This window comes from Monodelphis domestica, chromosome 6, assembly GCF_027887165.1.
Source record: "Monodelphis domestica isolate mMonDom1 chromosome 6, mMonDom1.pri, whole genome shotgun sequence".
Lineage (NCBI taxonomy): Eukaryota > Metazoa > Chordata > Mammalia > Didelphimorphia > Didelphidae > Monodelphis > Monodelphis domestica.
The window spans coordinates 81,271,680-81,289,515 of record NC_077232.1 but is presented as its reverse complement, the minus strand read 5'-3'; the positions used below and the strand labels follow the sequence as shown (position 1 = coordinate 81,289,515).

General features: G+C 39.3%; 1 protein-coding gene across 5 annotated transcripts in view; it reads right to left on the bottom strand.

Moving 5' to 3' along the window:
• ADD1 (adducin 1) overlaps positions 1 to 16,728 on the bottom strand; it is a 144,788-nt gene extending 128,060 nt beyond the window's left edge. For 4 of the 5 annotated variants that reach the window (XM_056802334.1, XM_007496823.3, XM_056802359.1 and 1 more), the window contains exon 1: positions 16,650 to 16,728. The gene's annotated coding sequence lies outside the window, so the exon portion shown is untranslated. Of the gene's footprint in view, positions 1 to 13,967; positions 14,039 to 16,649 lie in introns of those variants that run through there. The other variant, XM_056802335.1, reaches the window with a different exon arrangement.
• Positions 16,729 to 17,836: the final 1,108 nt, after the last annotated feature.

The window sequence follows — 17,836 nt, the reverse complement described above, 5'->3', positions numbered from 1 at the left end:
CCTATTACTCTATCCCTCTCCATTCCTCTTTTTTTCTCCATCTCTCTTCTTCCCTCCTCCCCAGTTGGATAAGGCCCCAGAGGACTTCTAATCCAACCTTTTACTCTATGTAGGAATCCCCTCTACACCAAATCTGACTCACTTTTCTTGAACATGTTCAGTAGTTAAAAAAAAAAAAAAAGCTTACTACTATCTCTGAATGTATCCACTCCATTTGAAATTTTTTTAATTTTAATTGTGAACCTGACAAACACTAACAACCATTTTTATATACAAAGGACAGAGAAAAGATTTCCCGTGCTAACACAAAGCTATTTACATAGTTATGCTAATAGGGTATATTAAACTTAACATAGTATTTCTAACACTTTCTGCTTGTGTTTATCCCCTTCTGAACCTCTTCCCTTCTATGTATTTTAATGTTTCATTTTTATGCTTTTTCCCTTTTTTATCACTCATTTCCCTACCCCCTCTAAATCTCCTACAAAAACCCATCACTTGTAACAAATAAGTAAAATTAAGCAAAACAAATCTACACATCGTCTGAAATATATGCCTCATTTCACACCTCTAGTCCACCTCCTTTACAAGAGCTGAGAAACATGAATTACATGAATTTCCTGGTTCTGTTTACTTCATTTTGCCCCAATTTATATGAGTCCTACCAGGTTTCTCCAAACCCTTTCCTTTCATCATTTTTTACAGAACAATAATTCCATTATAATCAGATAATATAATTTATTTGACCATTGTCCAATTGATGCCCACCCATTTTGTTTCTAATTCTTTGTTACTACACAAAATACTGCTATGAATATTTTTGTACATTTTAATAAGTTTGATCTTTGATCCCCATTGGGCATGAATATAATAGTAGTATCACTAGGTCAAAAAATTATACTAAACCCTGGTCTAGTAATACCACTACTAGTAATACCAGTAATACCACTACTAGATCTATATCCCAAAGAGATAATAAAAAAAGGGAAAGGACCTATTTGCACAACAATATTTATAAGTTTGTTTTTTTTTTTTTGTAGAGGCAAAGAATTGGACTTTAAGGGGATGTCTATCAATTGGGAAATGGCTGAATGAATTGTGGTACATGTTGGTGATGGAATACTATTGTGCTATTAAAAATGATAAGCAAGATGACTTTAGAAAAAGCTAGAAAGATTTGCAGGAACTGATGCAGAAGAAGATAAGCAAAACAGGGAGAACATTGGACAGAGTAACAACAATATTTTACAATGATGTATCTGCTGCTACTCTCAGCAATGCAATGATCTAGGACAATCCTGAAAGACTTATGATAGGAATGCTTTCCACCTCCCAAGAAAGAACTGTTGAAATTGGCTTTCACATTAGTGTATTTATAGTTTTATTTTGAGGTTTTGGTTATGTATGAGTGTGCTCTTACATCAATGACCAACATAGAAGTGTGTTTTGTATGTATTTTTTAAAAATAAAATTTTAAAAAAAGTTTAATTTTTAGATAAAATTTTAAATTACTTTCCAGAAAGGACTGATCAATTCACAACTCTATTAAATCAGCAGCAGCATATCACAGTATGTATGATCATCATATATACTGTAGTAGTAGTCTCTTGGTAACCGAGGATGACGATTATCTTTGTGCGTTTTCATCTATGATAGATGAGTGTGCACAAAGACACTTGTGCGTGAAGGAGATTTAAGTGGAAAAGTCGATGCACAGAGACAGTCCCACTCTCTCAGCGATGGAAGCCTGGGTCCAGTGGCACAAAAAGTCATTACACCTGGAGACTTCCTCAGCTGCATTTGATTCCCCTTGTTGTCCTTTGTGCTCCAACACGCCCTAAGCACTCCACAGTGCTTTGCTGCATCACCCTCTCAGCTGTTGAACCTTCTTATTGCTTTCTTCCATCTGTTCCGCCAAAGCAGTCTTCACATGCTGGGTGAGCAAAGCCCTGGTTCACCAGGGGTCAACGACGACCTGATGGCTACCCTCACAAGGTTTAGCTGGCCTGTAGAAGCCGTTGCCTGGGGTGTGGCCGTGAGAGCTGGGTGTCAGGTGAGGGTCAGAGGCTGGAGAGCTGCCCTAGGAGGGCACAACAAGCCCTCCATACCAGAGATACTACCCCTCCCTGAACACCCCATACACCCCATATATACTGTACATATACAGTATATACAGTACATGAGTGTGCCTTGTCCTCTTTACCAATCTGATATGTGAGACAGAGCCTTAAAGTTGTTTCACTTTTCATTTCTCTTATTACTTGCAACTTGGAACATTTTTTTCCTTTCCTATGATTGTTGATAACTTATTTTTCTTTAGAGTATTGTATTTATACAGCTCTTATTCTTATACATTTTCACTGGTTTCCTATATATCTTCAACCTGTTTCATTTTATTTTCAATCCCTATGGGAAGGCCTTCGTACAGAGAAAAGAACAATGAATTTGAAATCTGAGAAACTGGGTTCAAATCCCACCTTTGTCATTTAGAATTTGTATGCCCTGGAGTTGTGTTGATAAAGATGTGGCATGTATGCCCCAGTATGCCAGAAGGGACTGCTCTGTTCCTCTTCTCCACCATGCCTAAGGACATTTTTTGCATGCTCCAACATGCCCAACAGCCCAATGAGAGCACTTCCTCCCTCTGCTCTCTGGGGTATTGCAATGGGGCTCACAGGTGGCTTGAAGGAGCTGTTTGGGCACATGATCTCTAAAAGGTTTGCCAGTGCTGCCCTAAGGCAAGTTGCAACTTTTCTGGACTTCAATTTCTTCATCTATAAAAGGAGAAAGTTAAACTAGGTATCCTCTAAAGTGTCTTCCAGTTATAGATCTATGATCCTATATTCATCCTTCTGGTGCTTAAATTCAATATTAGCAATATGTCATACATTACAAATAGAATAGCTTAAGGATTTTCATCATCAGAAGAATGACTCTCAGGCCACTCATTTCATGAAAACATGGAAGAGATTGTAATAAATCTTGATGAAATCATGATTCCATTTATTTAATTATTAAAACAAAACTATGTTTCTATAGTGCTTTGCAAACCTTAAAGGGTATTTTCCTCATAACAATTCTGTAAAATAGGTTATAAGTAGTAAAAAGTTTGATCATCTGAATTTTATAGACCAGGAAACAGGTTTGGAGAAGTTAACTCCAAATCTAGTACTTCTGCTACCAATACCATGTAGTCTCAAATGAATCTAACACTTTCTTCAAGTTATCATATTCTCAACCTTCCTGCTCCCTTGGGCTAATTTTCACATAAAACTATTAAAATGTTAGAGTTATAAGGGAGTCATTCATTCAATGAATGAACCTATAAGCATTCATTAAATACCTACTATATGCTACATATGGTATGGGGGGGACACAAATATAATCAATGAAACAATTCCTATTCTCGAGGAGCTTACCTTTAATAGCATTTATTCAACACCTACTATGTGACAGGCATAGCTGGGAATATAATAACTAAAGCTCAATGAGGGGCAGGTAGGCAGTTCAGTCAAAGAGAGCTAGGTCTGAAGTTTGAAGGACCTACCTGGGCTCAAATCTGGCCTCAGATACTTCCTAGCTGTGTGTCCCTGAGCAAGTCACTTAAATCCCAATTGCCTACCCTTTACTGCTTCTATGCCTTGGAACTGGTACTTAGTATTGATTCCAAGAGAGAAGATAAGGATTTTTTTTAAAGAGCTCAATGAAATAAATACTTGTGGAATGAATTGAATGGCACTCTTCTAAAGGTCCTTTCTATAGAGAAACCCTATGAATTATGATAGCTTTTCTGGAGTTTCCTAGGGGTAAGGGTGGATCTCAGGAGAGGCTTGGGGGCCTCTAAATCACACAGTCATCTAGGCCACCACCTCATTAGCCCTAGTAACCTGTTGTTAAGACTAGTCCTAATCACAAGAGGTCAACAAGTTCTGTGGTATTCTGATAAGAATTTAAGTTCCATGGGTTGCTGAGCCACTGTGCCATTGGACAGCTCTCCAGAGGACAGAGCTGCAGAATATAGGGTATGTAGGTGGCAGGACATCTGTGAATTATAATAACAACCAGTGTAGTTACTCTCAAAGTGCAACCTTTGCCACAACATACAGGAAAAAGGACTGTAGCTATAGTAACGCTGTGCGTTAACTCTTGCCCTAGCTGCCTGGCAGCACATCCAGGGCCCCTCAATTTACTCTGGTTCCCAATGTAATAAATTTTTAAGTGCTTTTGGCAGGGTCACAATTTTTTTTCAGAGGATATGAGTGCATTTACATTAATAGCAGCCTTCCTTTCTCCCTGCTCTGAGCATACTTTATAGGAAATGTGGGGGGACCTGGATTCAGGCCAGATCCTGTCACTCACTAACTCACTATGTGACCTTGGACAACCTCTCAACCTGAGTTTTCTCCTTTGTAAAATGAGGGGATTGGACCAGCTGATTTTTAAAGTCTTCTTCTGCACTAATATTATATGATCTAAGTTTGATCCCAAAGAAGAGATATAAGGAGACACTTCCCCCAACTCTTTTGCAGAAGACAGATGGAGATTTATGGGAATGAAACATTGTGTACATTGTCAAATTATTTCAATGTAGAGATAAGTTTTACAGGTTTTTTAAAATCTTTTTTCATATATATATATTTGTTATGTGAGAAGAGGAGGAGAAATTTAGGCCTTGTTAAAACAAAACATATCAATAAGTATTAATGTTCTAAGATCCCTTTCAGCTCCAACCCCCTGTACTATATGTACTGATCCCTTCTATCTCTAATGTTCTTTTTATTTCAAAAGCCATTCTCCTTGTAATATCTTTTCTTTGTGGCACCTTTGCTGACCTCCTAGTAACTGGAATGCCCCTTCCTAAATTACTTTCTATTAATTTTGCATGCATTCTATTTATAATCATGTGTCTACACTGCCTCCTCACCCACTCCCACCCCCATTAAAAAATAAACTCTTTGAAGACAAGCACTTTTTCACATTTGTCTTTAGGTCATAGAACTAGAGCTAGAAGGCACCTCAGTCATCTAGTCCTCCCCTTTCATTTTACAGAAGAAACTGAGGACCATGAAGGTTAAGTGATTTGCCCAGATCACATGTGTAATGTTAGAGGTGAGATCTGAACCCAACTCCTAGGACTCCAGAGTCAGTGTCCCTTCCACTTATGTTCTTTATTTTATAACTCCTTCTAGTTAAAGAACATTCTCTGAGTTACACTTTAACAGTCTCTTGCCTCAGGTCCCTTCTAGCTCTGACATGCTAAGTAAGTCCTTTGCCCCATTCATCTTCCTTTAGACCAACAGCCTATGAGGTCTGACAAAAATAAGAAAAATCAAACTGTTTATGGTAGGTGTTTTCCTGCTGTGCCTCTAGGTGGGTGTCTCCTGGTCTCTAGAGGAAGTTCAGGAGAGTGTTGGACCACACCCTCTTGATTTGCATGCCTTTGCTCTCTCTGGCAAGTGGTAGCCCCCATGCTAGACTTCCTCCCTCTAGTTCTTACACTCCTTCCAACTTTCAATCTGAACCAGGGGTTTTATACTTTAATGTAAAATACAACCACCAAATAGGACAATAACAGAAGATAGGGGAATGCACAATAGACATTCTCAACCTAGAAAACTAGCTGGAGAGATGTAAATGTGGTTCATATTCACCTAGAGCCATCATGCCAACTAAAGAGAATTTTATTGAGCCCAGAGAGAGAAGTGAATGGACAGCCAAGAAACTAGGGTTCAAATCCCCTCTGCCTTTAACTTCCCGGGGATCTTCCCTATTCCTTGCGGTGACGTTGCTTCCATATCAGTAGAAATGGCACTGAATGTGTGTACTTTCCTTAAAAGGATGCAAGTATTACCAATTAAGCAATCAATCAACAACCATCTGTGCTTGCTTTGTGCCAGGACTACTGCTAAGCCCTAGGGTTAACAAAGAGGAGAGTCAAAGGTCTCTGTCCTCAAGGAGCTTACATGTTAATGGAGGAGACCACTAGGGTACTTACAATTTTTTGCAGAATCAATCAAATGTAATAGGGAGGGGGGTGCCCTAGTAGTTGGGGGAGCCAGGAAGAAAATGGCCCTAGAGCTGATGTATGAAGGAAATTAATGAATCCAGAAGTGAGGTGGGAGTACATCTCAGACACAGAAAATAGCTTAGTACAAAGGCAAGGACCCAGGAGATTTGAGTATCCTGTGTGTAGGATAGACCAGTGTCATCAAGTAATAGAAGGGTCCCAGGACCATCAGCCCCAATTAAGAGAACTAACAAGATGCTCCATTCCCTGACACCCATACTGAAGTATCTGGAGCTAGTTGATGATCCAGTGAAAGGTCTTGAGCAGTGATTAGACAGGTAGGTGATGAACCAGGGAATATAGCACTTTTATGGAAAACAAGGGAAGAGAGTGGTGAGGAAAAGGAGGGAATGATCAAAAGTTAGTTACAGAGATGTCAAGAAAGATGATAACTGAGGAAAGTCCATTGAGCTGATTATTAGTAGCCTTAGAAAGAGCAGTTTTACATTGTGGACCAATCAAATGAAATCCACTTTGCTACCAGTAGCAATGCAATGATCCAGGACAATCCTGTGGGACTTAAGAAAAAGTGTACTATCCCCATTGAGAAAAAGAACCGAGGGGGTAGAAAGGCAGAAGAAAAACATATGACTTATCACTTATTCATATGGATATATGATTTGGGGTTTTGGTTTTAAAATATTGCTCTATTTCAAAAATGAATAATATGGAAATAGGTATCAAGTGATAACACTTGTATAACCCAGTGGAATTGCTTGAGGGGGGAGGGAGGAGGGGAGGAAAAGAAAATGAATCATGCAAACATGGAAAAACATTTAAAAATTAAAAAATAAAAATATAATATCTCTCAATATGAAAAAAAAAGAAAGAACAATTTCAGTGAAGTGATGAGGTTAGCTGCCAGAAAACAAGGCCTTGAGAAAACAGTGGGCTGTGATGAAGTAGAGGCAAAGAGTATAAATGATTTTTTCTAGGAGCCAGACAGTTAAGAGGAGAAATTGAGGAGAACAACTTGAGAGGATAGCAGGCTCCTCCCCAAACCCATCTTGTCCTGATTAGAGAGTTCCTCACATAGCCTACGATATCAGACCAGCTCCAAGCATCATTCATTTTATTTCCTGACTCTCTCTCTTTGCTCATTTATCCTTTCCACTATCCTTTTTCACCTCCTTTTATAGTTCAGAAACATAATCCAATCAGTATGTATTTTTTTAATTTTCACATTATTCATTTTGTGAGTGAATAATCTTATTAAAACACCAAATCATATAACCAAATAAACAAGTGATAAATCATGTTTTCTTCTGCATTTCTACTCTAACAGTTCTTTCTCTGGAGATAGATAACATTCTTTTTCATAATTACCTCAGAATTGTTCTGGATCATTGCATTGCTGCTAGTAGCAAAGCCTATCATATCTGATCATTTCACAGTATCACAGTTACTATGTATAATGATCTGGTTCTGTTTATTTCACTGCATCAGTTCGTGTAGGTCTTTCCAGCTCTTTCTGAAATCATTCTGTTCTTGATTCTTTATAGCACACTAGTATTCCATCATCATCCTACACCACAATTTGTTCAGCCATTCCCCAATCAAAGGACATTCCTTTATTTTCCAATTCTTTGCCACCACACAAAAAGAGCGGTGATAAATATTTTTGTACAAATAAATCCTTTCCCTTCCAATCAGTACTTCTATTGCTATTGGAAAGGATGTGTCTCCTAGCTTCTCTCATCTTCCCTGTGCTTAGAATAGAAGCTAAGGGAGAATAGGGAACATTCACTTTCATACCTGTATTCTTAGCATTTAGCATAATAATAAACCCTTAATAAATGCTTTGTCATCCTTTTGTTCAGGGATAAGAGAGAGAGATAGAAAGGGAGAGGAATTGATTTTTATGGAACAACTCCTGGATTTGACATTCAAAGTAATGACATGGGAGGAAATTTTCCTAGGCTAGGAAAAAACCAGCTTCTTCCTCTGAGGCCAGACCCAAGGAAATGAAGGTGGTGATAAAGAGAGTTTGAAGTGTGAGAAGAAAAAACTCATGAAGAAGGCCTTGATTTTCTCATTAAAGAAGAGGCAAGGTCAAATGCCAAGAGAGAAAGGAATAGGATGGGTAGCATTGGAGGCTTCAGGAGAAAAGAAAAAGTTTGGAATATTTCATGGTGGATAATGAAAGAAGCAATTAGAGAAGAATAAAATGTTTTAGTGGATCTGTGCTTTAGTACTAGAGACCACTCTGGTTGCTTAGCCCTTGCTACCAATCTGAGAATTGATAGTAAGGCAGAAGGTAATGGTTTAAAAAAATTATAGAATCATAGTATTGCAGGATCATAGAGTTACAGTCACTGGATGAGTAACTTTGGGCAAGGAATACAAGCTTTTTAAGGACCTAGATTCAAATCCTATTTTTGATTGTGTGACCTTTTAAAAAGTCTCTCACCTTCTCTGTGCTTCAGGTTCCTCATCTGTAAAAGAGGGATGACAAAACCTACAGTATTTGCTTCACAGAGTCATGTTGCAGTTCAAATTAGATGTGAACACTTTGGAAATTTGAAATATCTAAGTGTCCTTTCCCTTTGCAGAATGTAGTAGACTGGAAATAATACTAAGCCTGGCCCTAGGCTGATTGCATAATCCTAATGTATTTCTGTGATCACATCACTGTTTATTCAAAAACTTCTAGGGGTTCCTCTGCTTGCCAAATATAGGACAGACTTGATTCTGGCATTCAAGGCCTTCCACTCCAAATGTGGTTACCTTTTCAACTTTTATCTTGCTTCTAACGCCTCTTCATATACACTGAGTTCCAGCCTTTATGAACTCTATGTTGCAACTTTATCTCACACTACTACCCTTCATGTATTCTGTTTTAGCAGAACTCCCCTCCCTGATTCTTAGCATGCACACTCTCATTCCAGTGTTGTTCTCTTTCAGTTCCTGAGGAATGTAATGAACTCCTCCTCCTCCTCTATTGAAGTCATTCCTTTTAATGAACATGATGATTTCAGAAAGAACTGGAAAGACCTACATGAAATGATTCAGAGTTAAATAAGCAGAACCAGGAGAACATTGCACAGTAACTGAAATATTGTAGAATGAGCAAATGTGATAGACTTAGCTACTCTCAGAAATACAATGATCCAGGACAATTCTGAAGGAGTTATGAAAAAAGATTGCTACCCACCTCCAAAGAATGGTTGGAGTATAAATGCAGATGAAAACATTAAGGAAGGAAGGAAGGAAGGAAGGAAGGAAGGAAGGAAGGAAGGAAGGAAGGAAGGAAGGAAGGAAGAGAAAGAAAGAAGAAAGAAAGAGAAGAAAGGAAGAAAGAAAGAAAGAAAGAAAGAAAGAAAGAAAGAGGAAGAAAGAGAGAAGAAAGAAAGAGGAAAGAGGAAGAAAGAAAGAAAGAAAGAAAGAAAGAAAGAAAGAAAGAAAGAAAGAAAGAAAGAAAGAAAGAAAGAAAGAAAGAAAGAAAGAAGAAGAAGGAAGGAAGGAAGGAAGGAAGGAAGGAAGGAAGGAAGGAAGGAAGGAAGGAGGAAGGAAGAGAAAGAAAGATGAGAAATCATTTCTTTCCTTCAGGTCCTATCTGCTCCAAGAAGCCTTCCCTCAGTTCCCCAGGCAAAAAATGGAAACTTCCTTTTCAAATTTCTTCTAGTATTTTATCCAGTTCTCACCTTTCCCCCATCATTGTTTCATTCAGCACACATTGATTAATCACACACTATGTACCAGGCAGTACTCAGTGCTAGGGACACAAAAATAGAGGCCCAGTAACCCCTAATCAATAAGCTTATATTCTACTAGATCATATTTTATATTGAAGTATTCTTATTTATTTAGGACTGCTAGATGGGACCACAGTGCACAAAGCACTGGGCCTGGAGTCAGGAAAACTCATCTTTCTGAGTTCAAATCCAGCCTCATATGCTTGCCAGCTATGTAACTCTAGGCAAGTCACTTAATCCTGCTTGCCTTGGTTTCCTCCTCTGTAAAATAAATTGGAGGACATGGTCAACCATTCCAGTATCTTTGCCATGAAAAACCCCAAATGAGGTCACAAAGAGTCAGACAGAACTGAAAAATGATTGTAGAACAAAAAAAATTCTTATTTATGAACTTGACTTATGCCCTCTACATTGAAGGAAGGAATTAGGTCTTTTAAAATTTTTATATTCTCAAGACAGAGGCACAAAGTCTTGCATGTTCTATTTGTTAATACACATTTGTTGATTTAAATTTGATCCTACATTTATAAGCTCTGTGACCTTAGGCAAGTCACTTGACTCTCCAAAACTGAACTGGATCATCTGCAAAATATTTATACTACATTTCAGAGCTGGTATGAGGAAATTGCTTCATTAATGTTAATATTTTTATAGATAAAATAGTTATTATTATTAGCCCTTTTACTCTTTTTAGGTGATTTCTCTGAGTACAGGTTTTAGATCTGGAAGGGTCCTTAAAGATCATCAGAACCAACCTCCTCATTTTGTAGAAGAGAAACGGAAGTCCTAAGAAGCAACATGAGCTACCCAAAGTAACCCAGTAAATAGTAGAACCAGGTTTTGGAGCTGGGCCTTCTGGCTTCAGATCTAAGACTCTTTTCAGTGCCTCATACTCATGTGCCTGCCTGGATCATGGACTTAGCCAGAATGGGACCCATCTTTTTGTACAGGCATGGGAAGAAACCCCACATGGCCACAATCCAGGAGAGGGTGGATATCTGTTCTTGGCAGGATCCTGGTGGTCTCCAGGGGAACCACAGGCCTGTCTCCTCCATCCTGTTGGTTCTTCAAGATTGCCCTACTTTTGTCTATTTGGATGAAGTCCAGACTTGGAAAAATGGAGGGAGAAAAAGATGTGGATGAAAAAATGGCTGCTGTTAGTATCAGCCAGCTTCAAAGATTCTATTTCTCCAAAGTCAACCCCTAGTCACCATAACCCCCTCCCCCCATCTACATCTACCCTTTCCATTCTCAACAGGAGCCAGATGGGTGTATGTGGGTGACCCTTTTCTTTTTCTGACAGATATTATGAAGCTTATCACTGCTCTATGTTTCAGGTACTGTGAATTATAATTATGATAAGATAAACCATTAATTCACCCATGCACCCAGGTGTCACAGAAGATAAAGCATTGGACCTGAAGTTCATATTCAGCTTTAGATATTTTTAACATCTCTGCAAACCTAGGAAATCATCTAGTTTCTGTCTGTTTTCTCATCTGTAAAAATGAGATAATAACAGCATCTACCTCACAGAGTTGTTGGGAAGGTAAAATGAGATAATTTTTTAAGAGCACTTTGCAAACTTTAAAACACTATATAAATGCTAGTTATTATTAACTTAATGTATGGTGTTGGGTAAGTTATGTACCTGTCTGGACTTCATTTTCTTCTTCTTTATGAGGGGCTGATAGGGAAAATTCCCAAATTGATACAATGAGCTTCCTGGGAAATGTCTTTATTTAAAGTGAAATGAGAATTTCTTACTGGCACCTCCTTAAGAGGACAAAAGACAACTCCTGATTAAGTTTCTGTGACTAGGGCTGCCCCCAAGATATGGTTGTCTAGGACTATTAGGAGAATGAACTCTTCTTACAAGACTCTGTGTTAGCCTACCTATAAAAGTGAGCCATGGGGGGGGGGGGCATTAGGGGGTGGTGGTGAGTGGCATTTGGGTAGCTCTGTGGATTGAGAGCCAGGCTTAGAAACCCAAAGTCTTGGGTTCAAATATGGTCTCAGGCATTTCCTAGCTGTGTGACCCTGAGAAAGTCACTTAATCCCCAATTCCTAGCCCTTACCACTCTTCTGCCTTAGAACCAATACATAGCAGTTTAAAAAAAAAATAAACAAAAAGTGAGCCAATGGGCTGCTTGACAGACATCTTTCAGCTTTTGGTTTTTTACCATTACCCCCCTTCCTTCCCAACCACCTTTCTATTGGTGTCCAGCTGGTAGAGGTGGAAGGCGTTAGTGGCTAACTTGGGATAGAAACATATGACAATGTCATGAACTTGCCCATTGGAGAGAAAGGGAGTTCCCAGGTCTTGGTAGAGTAATAGTTTCTGCAGAAGCACTGGGCAGAGGCACACATGTGCTTGCCCTTGTTGCCTAAGAAGGGGATTTATCACTAATGTTCCAACCTCAACCTCCTAGTTATGCTGTAATCTGGCCTTCTAGTCAGAAAAAAAGTTTGGCTTATAAATCAGTTCTCTAAACTCTTTGACTTCTAGAAAAAGAAGGGGAGCTCCTAAGAAGTATATCTCTTGGGGAAAGATCTTTGTGGAAACTGGAGCTTGAGAAATAGTAGAGAGACCAAAGTCATGAAATGGAAGAAGGGACATAGATATTGATATTACAGTGATTTATTTGAATAGTGCAAATTTAGTGAGAAGGAAGAATGCTTATTTAACAGCTTCAAGGAAAATATGCTTCCCTGAGATTGTCTGGCCATTGAAAGTGATCAGGACTGTGTAACCCTGGGCTAGTCGGTCCTATTTGCCTAACCCTTATTCTTCTGTCTTAGGACAGAAAGTAAGGGTTTTAAAACAAAGAAGAAAAGAAAGTGATGAGGACAAGTTCCAGGGAATTATGGTCTCCACTATCAAGGCCATATGACTACTAATGAGAGAAAACCCAAATAAGTGACCATAAATTTAGAGCTAGAAGGGATCTTAGGGATCATTTATGTCCAACCCTCTAATTTTACTGCTGAGGAAATTGAGGCTTCCAGAAGCTGTGATTTGCTTGAGGTGAGGTAAGTAGTAAATGATAAATCTGGGATATTCAGGTCCTCTGACTTCATATTTTCACTGCTTCTCAGTTTCTCTTCAATAGGAGAAGCAGCTTTAACAACTGATTGCTGAATATTCTTTTGGCAAACCAATAGAACAAAGATAAGGTCAGGAGTGAGGTTAAGACTTGGAGAGATGCCAAGCCACAGACAAAGGATAATAGCATTAATCTAGAAAGTATCTTAAAAGTTATCTACTGCAGCCCCTTTGTTTTTTAGAGGAAACAGAATGAAGTCACTTATTCAAGAACAGGAAGGTAATAATTGACAGAACTGGAATCAACAAAGTACTTTAACATAGTATCCTATTTAATCTAAAAAATAACTCTGTAAGGGAAATAGTGAAAGTAAAATTACACTATATATCCATTTTATGAATAGAGAAACAGTTTCAGAGAGTTGGACTAATACCCTAAGGGACATTCAGCTATTAAGTAGCTGACCACACACTTGAACCCAGAATTTTGTATTTCCATGACAGAGATTAAAATAAGTCTATTCTCTGTGCATTTGCATATTTCCAGGTTTTAGGATTTGCTTCTAGCTTAATTTCCTCTTAAATGTTTCTATTTAAAAAAAAAGATAAATCTGGGTAGGGCTGCGTGGTTTAGCAGGCCTGGAATCAGGAGGACTTGAGTTTAAATATGACTTCAGGGGGCAGCTGAGTAGCTCAGTGGATTGAGAGCCAGGCCTAGAGATGGGAGGTCCTAGATTCAAATCTGGCCTCAGACACTTCCCAGCTGTGTGTGACCCTGGGCAAGTCACTTGACCCCCATTGCCTAGCCCTTACTACTCTTCTGCCTTGGAGCCAATACAGAGTATTGACTCCTAGATGGAAGATAAGGGTTTAAAAACAAACAAACAAACAAACAAATAAATATGATTTCAGACTAGCTGAGTGATCCCAGGCAAGTCATTTAACCCCCTTTGTCTCAGTTTCTTCATCAGTAAAATGAGCTGGAAAAGGAAATGGCAAACTACTCTAGTTTCTTTGCCAAGATAACCACAAAAGGGGTCACAAAGAGTCAGGTCTGAAAACAACTAAACAACAATAACAGGATGGAGTAGGTCACTGGAAGTAAGGGAAATGGTACACAAAGGTAAAGGGGCTTAAAATTAAAAAAAAAAATACCAACCTTGTCTCAGAATTAATGGAAAAGAGGTTTGGCCCAGCTGAGTCAGGATGGAAGCAAAGAATTCAAATTTCCCCCTGAAATCATATACAGTGGTGACAGAAGATACTGCTCAGGAAAGATGGTCGTAAAATAGCAGGAGGAGAGAACAAACAGTGTATGTGGAAGCAGAGGACCTGGGTTCCAATTTAAGTCAGATCTCTCTGTATGCTTTCCTTAGTAATTTTCTCTTTCTAGTCCTCAGTTTCCTCATTTGTAAAATAAGTACAGTGGACTAGATGAGTACTAAGGTCCCTTCCAACCATAATTTAAAATCCTACAATCTTTCCTTCTTAGGTTTTTTCCTAACTGAAACATATTCCTCAGTTTTTTTTTCAAATACAACTATTTGCTAAATTTTTGTTAATCACTTCTCTCTTTTCCCCTCTGTTACTATGATCATTTTAGACACTCCCTTCTCATAGCCCATTGAGATTACTTCAATCCTGCCTCTCTTTCCTTCAATCCATCTTTGCACCACTGCTAGAATAATCTTCCTTAAGCATCAGCAGTTCTCTATTACTGCCTATATGAAATCTGTTTAATATTCAAGACTATTTATGAATTGATGCCTCCTTATAAAGATGAGCTGATTTTTACTGCTTTCTGAGGGAGTGAAATTAATTGGTGCCCCTCATCTAAAAAGCCTTAGATTTAACCTTGGCCTTATGTTGAAGGGATATGCCTTTACAGAGGTGTGCATAACCCAGGGAAACACAGAGGCACATTCAGGAATATCAGATCCCTGAAACTGCACTCCTCTGCTATAAACATGTCTGATCTGCCTCTTTTGTTCTTCTTTGTTCTAAGATAATCAGCTCTACAAAAGCGAAAGCAATATGGTGGACCAATCTTTATAAATACCAACAGGGAGATCTTGCTCCTTCCAGTGGTAATCAGCTGGATTCAGCTAACACTAGAATGGGTAAGAAGCTGGCGCCCTCCTCAGGACACTGTAATTGCTGCTTTTTTGCCCCTATTCCTCTTCAACCCTGACTTCCTTTTTGTCATAACAGCTCATAGGCTCATAGATATAGAGTAGGAAGATTCCTTCGAGGCCAACTAGTTTAACAGATAAAGAAACTGAAATCAGGGAGTTTAAATGACTTGTCCTGTTCACACAGCTAGTAAGGACAGGGATTTGTAGGAAGGTTGTATTTGAATTCAGGTTCTCTAACTCTACATTCAGCATTCTTCCACTGTACAACAGTGCCACCCCAGTGAAGGCAAGTTTCTCATTAGATAAAGGACGTCTCTGCTGAGGCTGTCTAGGTCGACTGACTCCAGTTTTTAGGAGATTGAGAAGGCTATGGAACAGAGGACTCATCGAGAACCTTTATGTGCTGACTTGGCAAAGGTCTCCCACTCTCAGTACTCTAGCTAACCTAGACTTTGAGCCCCAGAGAGACTTGGCTTTAAAAGAAGAGGAATAGCCAGAATTGGTAACAATGAATTGCAGCTAGAGCTCATTAAGTTGGTAAATACAGAATAGGCCAATGTGGTATGACTACAAGGAAGAGCTTCAGGGGAATCTAAGCCCTGAGCACCAAGATTTTGTCTCCAGGTTACTACATCCTGCTTCTTGGAATTTCCAATTTTTGATCTGCTTTTTATCTAATTGCTTTGTTTAGAAACATCCTACTCCACTCTATCTAGGGCTTGGAAAAAGGCATCTTCATTGCATTTTCTGGTTCTTTCCTACCCAGTCCCCCTCATGACTCTGCTCTCTGTGAATATAGTCACCCTGCCCTTTGATCCATGCTGAAAGGGAATTTTGGCCCTGCTTTGCCATTTCCAGTACTGATTGCTTCAGAGAATCTTGGAATGGGATAGTATCTTAAAGGTCACCTAATTCAACCTATCCCTGAGCAGAAATTCCTCTAAAGTATCAGATAAGTAGTGACCCTGTTTTCCTGTCAGCTTCAGTTCAATTTTTTCTTACAACACCAAATCTGCCAACTTGTTACCTTTATACATCATCCCCACTCCCATTCTGCCCCATCCTTCCAAGAAGAATCAACCTAATTTCTGCTCTTCCATTCAACCGTCCTTCAAATACTTGAAGGCAGCTGTCATGTTCCCCCCCCTTCTCATCTTCTTCAGCACTGTCTGCCATAGAACTCAATAACTTTATATTTTTACAGGTCTGAAGTATTGAACTGAGCCTGGAAGGCAGGTGGAAATAATACCCAGCAGTGGATTTTGTAAGAGATTAATGCTACAGAAAACCTGGAAAAGCAGATGCAATGCATGGAAGCTTGAATATCTGTCCATCAAGGAAAATTCCAGAGAAGAATGTGGCCTAGAGAAGGCAGTTGAACATGGAGACAAACTGTTTCTTACTCTTTCTTTTTCCTGGGACTTTAGGAGAAAGAGTTAACGGAGATTCCTCTGCCTTTCTGGTTATTGGTTTCTCTCTGACAGATTTGGCGCTTGGCTCTGAAGACCTTTTGAAAGCTGTTAATAATATCCCTCTTAAAGACTATACAACTTTACTTATTCATCTTGAGATTTATGATATATTGGGGAAATCCTAAACTCCCTCTTTCCTATCCAAATTCCCTTTACCCCTCCTTCCTTAAAAATAAATCCCTGTTTCTGGTATTTTAGAGAGTGGGTTATTTGTTAAAATTTCAGTCAGCTTACCCATTCTGGATCCCAGCTTGATTCCAACTGAAAAAGAGAGCAGAAGTTGGGGGAGGGGGAAGGAGGGAAAGAATTCTGTCTTCCCATTACCTTATTTCTCAGTGTCTTTGCCCAGCACCTCTAATTACCATAAACAACCCAGTAAAGGAACCACCTAATACAATTTGTGCCCCTTTGCCCCTCCCTCCAGTCTCTACCCTGAGGTGTGTGGGCAGATGCCCCTATGCCCTTCTCTGCATCAGTAGTAAAAGCAGCCCAGTGACAGGCTCAAGATCATGCAGCTAGTTAGTAGTAGAGCTGGGTTTGCTCTGATTCCTGGTGCTTTTTCTACCACATAATATCAATTTGCCAATGCCAAAAGAAGAGGCATTAATTAACATTCAGTCTTGGTGCAGAAGCAGCATTCCAGCCTGGGTCACACTCAGTGAACCAAAGTACCATGGCAATTGAGAAAGCCAAGAACAGCCAGGACTTGTTCAGACTCCCAGACACCCAGCTCCAGGCCAGGGGTGAGAAGAAGCTGATTCCAGAGAGAAAGTCTCCTGCTGAGAAAAGAGAGGCCCTCCCCATAGAGCTGGCTGGCATTCAGCCTTGGCGCTATGACATGTGGCTTACTTGATCAAGGAACACAGCATTAGGCCAATCAATGAATGGCCTGAATAGCTTTTTCACAGCCTCTTCCAGCATTTCTTCCCAAGGCAGTTTTTCTTGGTTGCCCTCACATTCTCCCTTTCTGCCTCAGCTTCTATCTCATGGTAGTTTCCTCCATCTAGGCCTACAGCTCATGTGCCTTGGCTATTGAGGAATTAAAGGATTTAGCCCCTGTGCCCATCCCTAATTTTTATTGTAGTTCTTTTTTTAAAATTTTTAAAATTTAATTTTTTTTAAATTTTATAGTGTTTTATTTGATCATTTCCATGCATTATTCATTAAAGACAAAGATCATTTTCTTTTCCTCCCCCCAACCCCCCATATCCGACGCACGATTCCACTGGGTATCACATGTGTTCTTGATTCGAACCCATTGCCATGTTGTTAATATTTGCATTAGAGTGTTCATTTAGAGTCTCTCCTCTGTCATGTCCCCTCAACCGCTGTAGTCAGGCAATTGCTTTTCCTCGGTGTTTCTACTCCCACAGTTTGTCCTCTGCTTATGGATAGTGTTTTTTCTCCTAGATCCCTGCAGA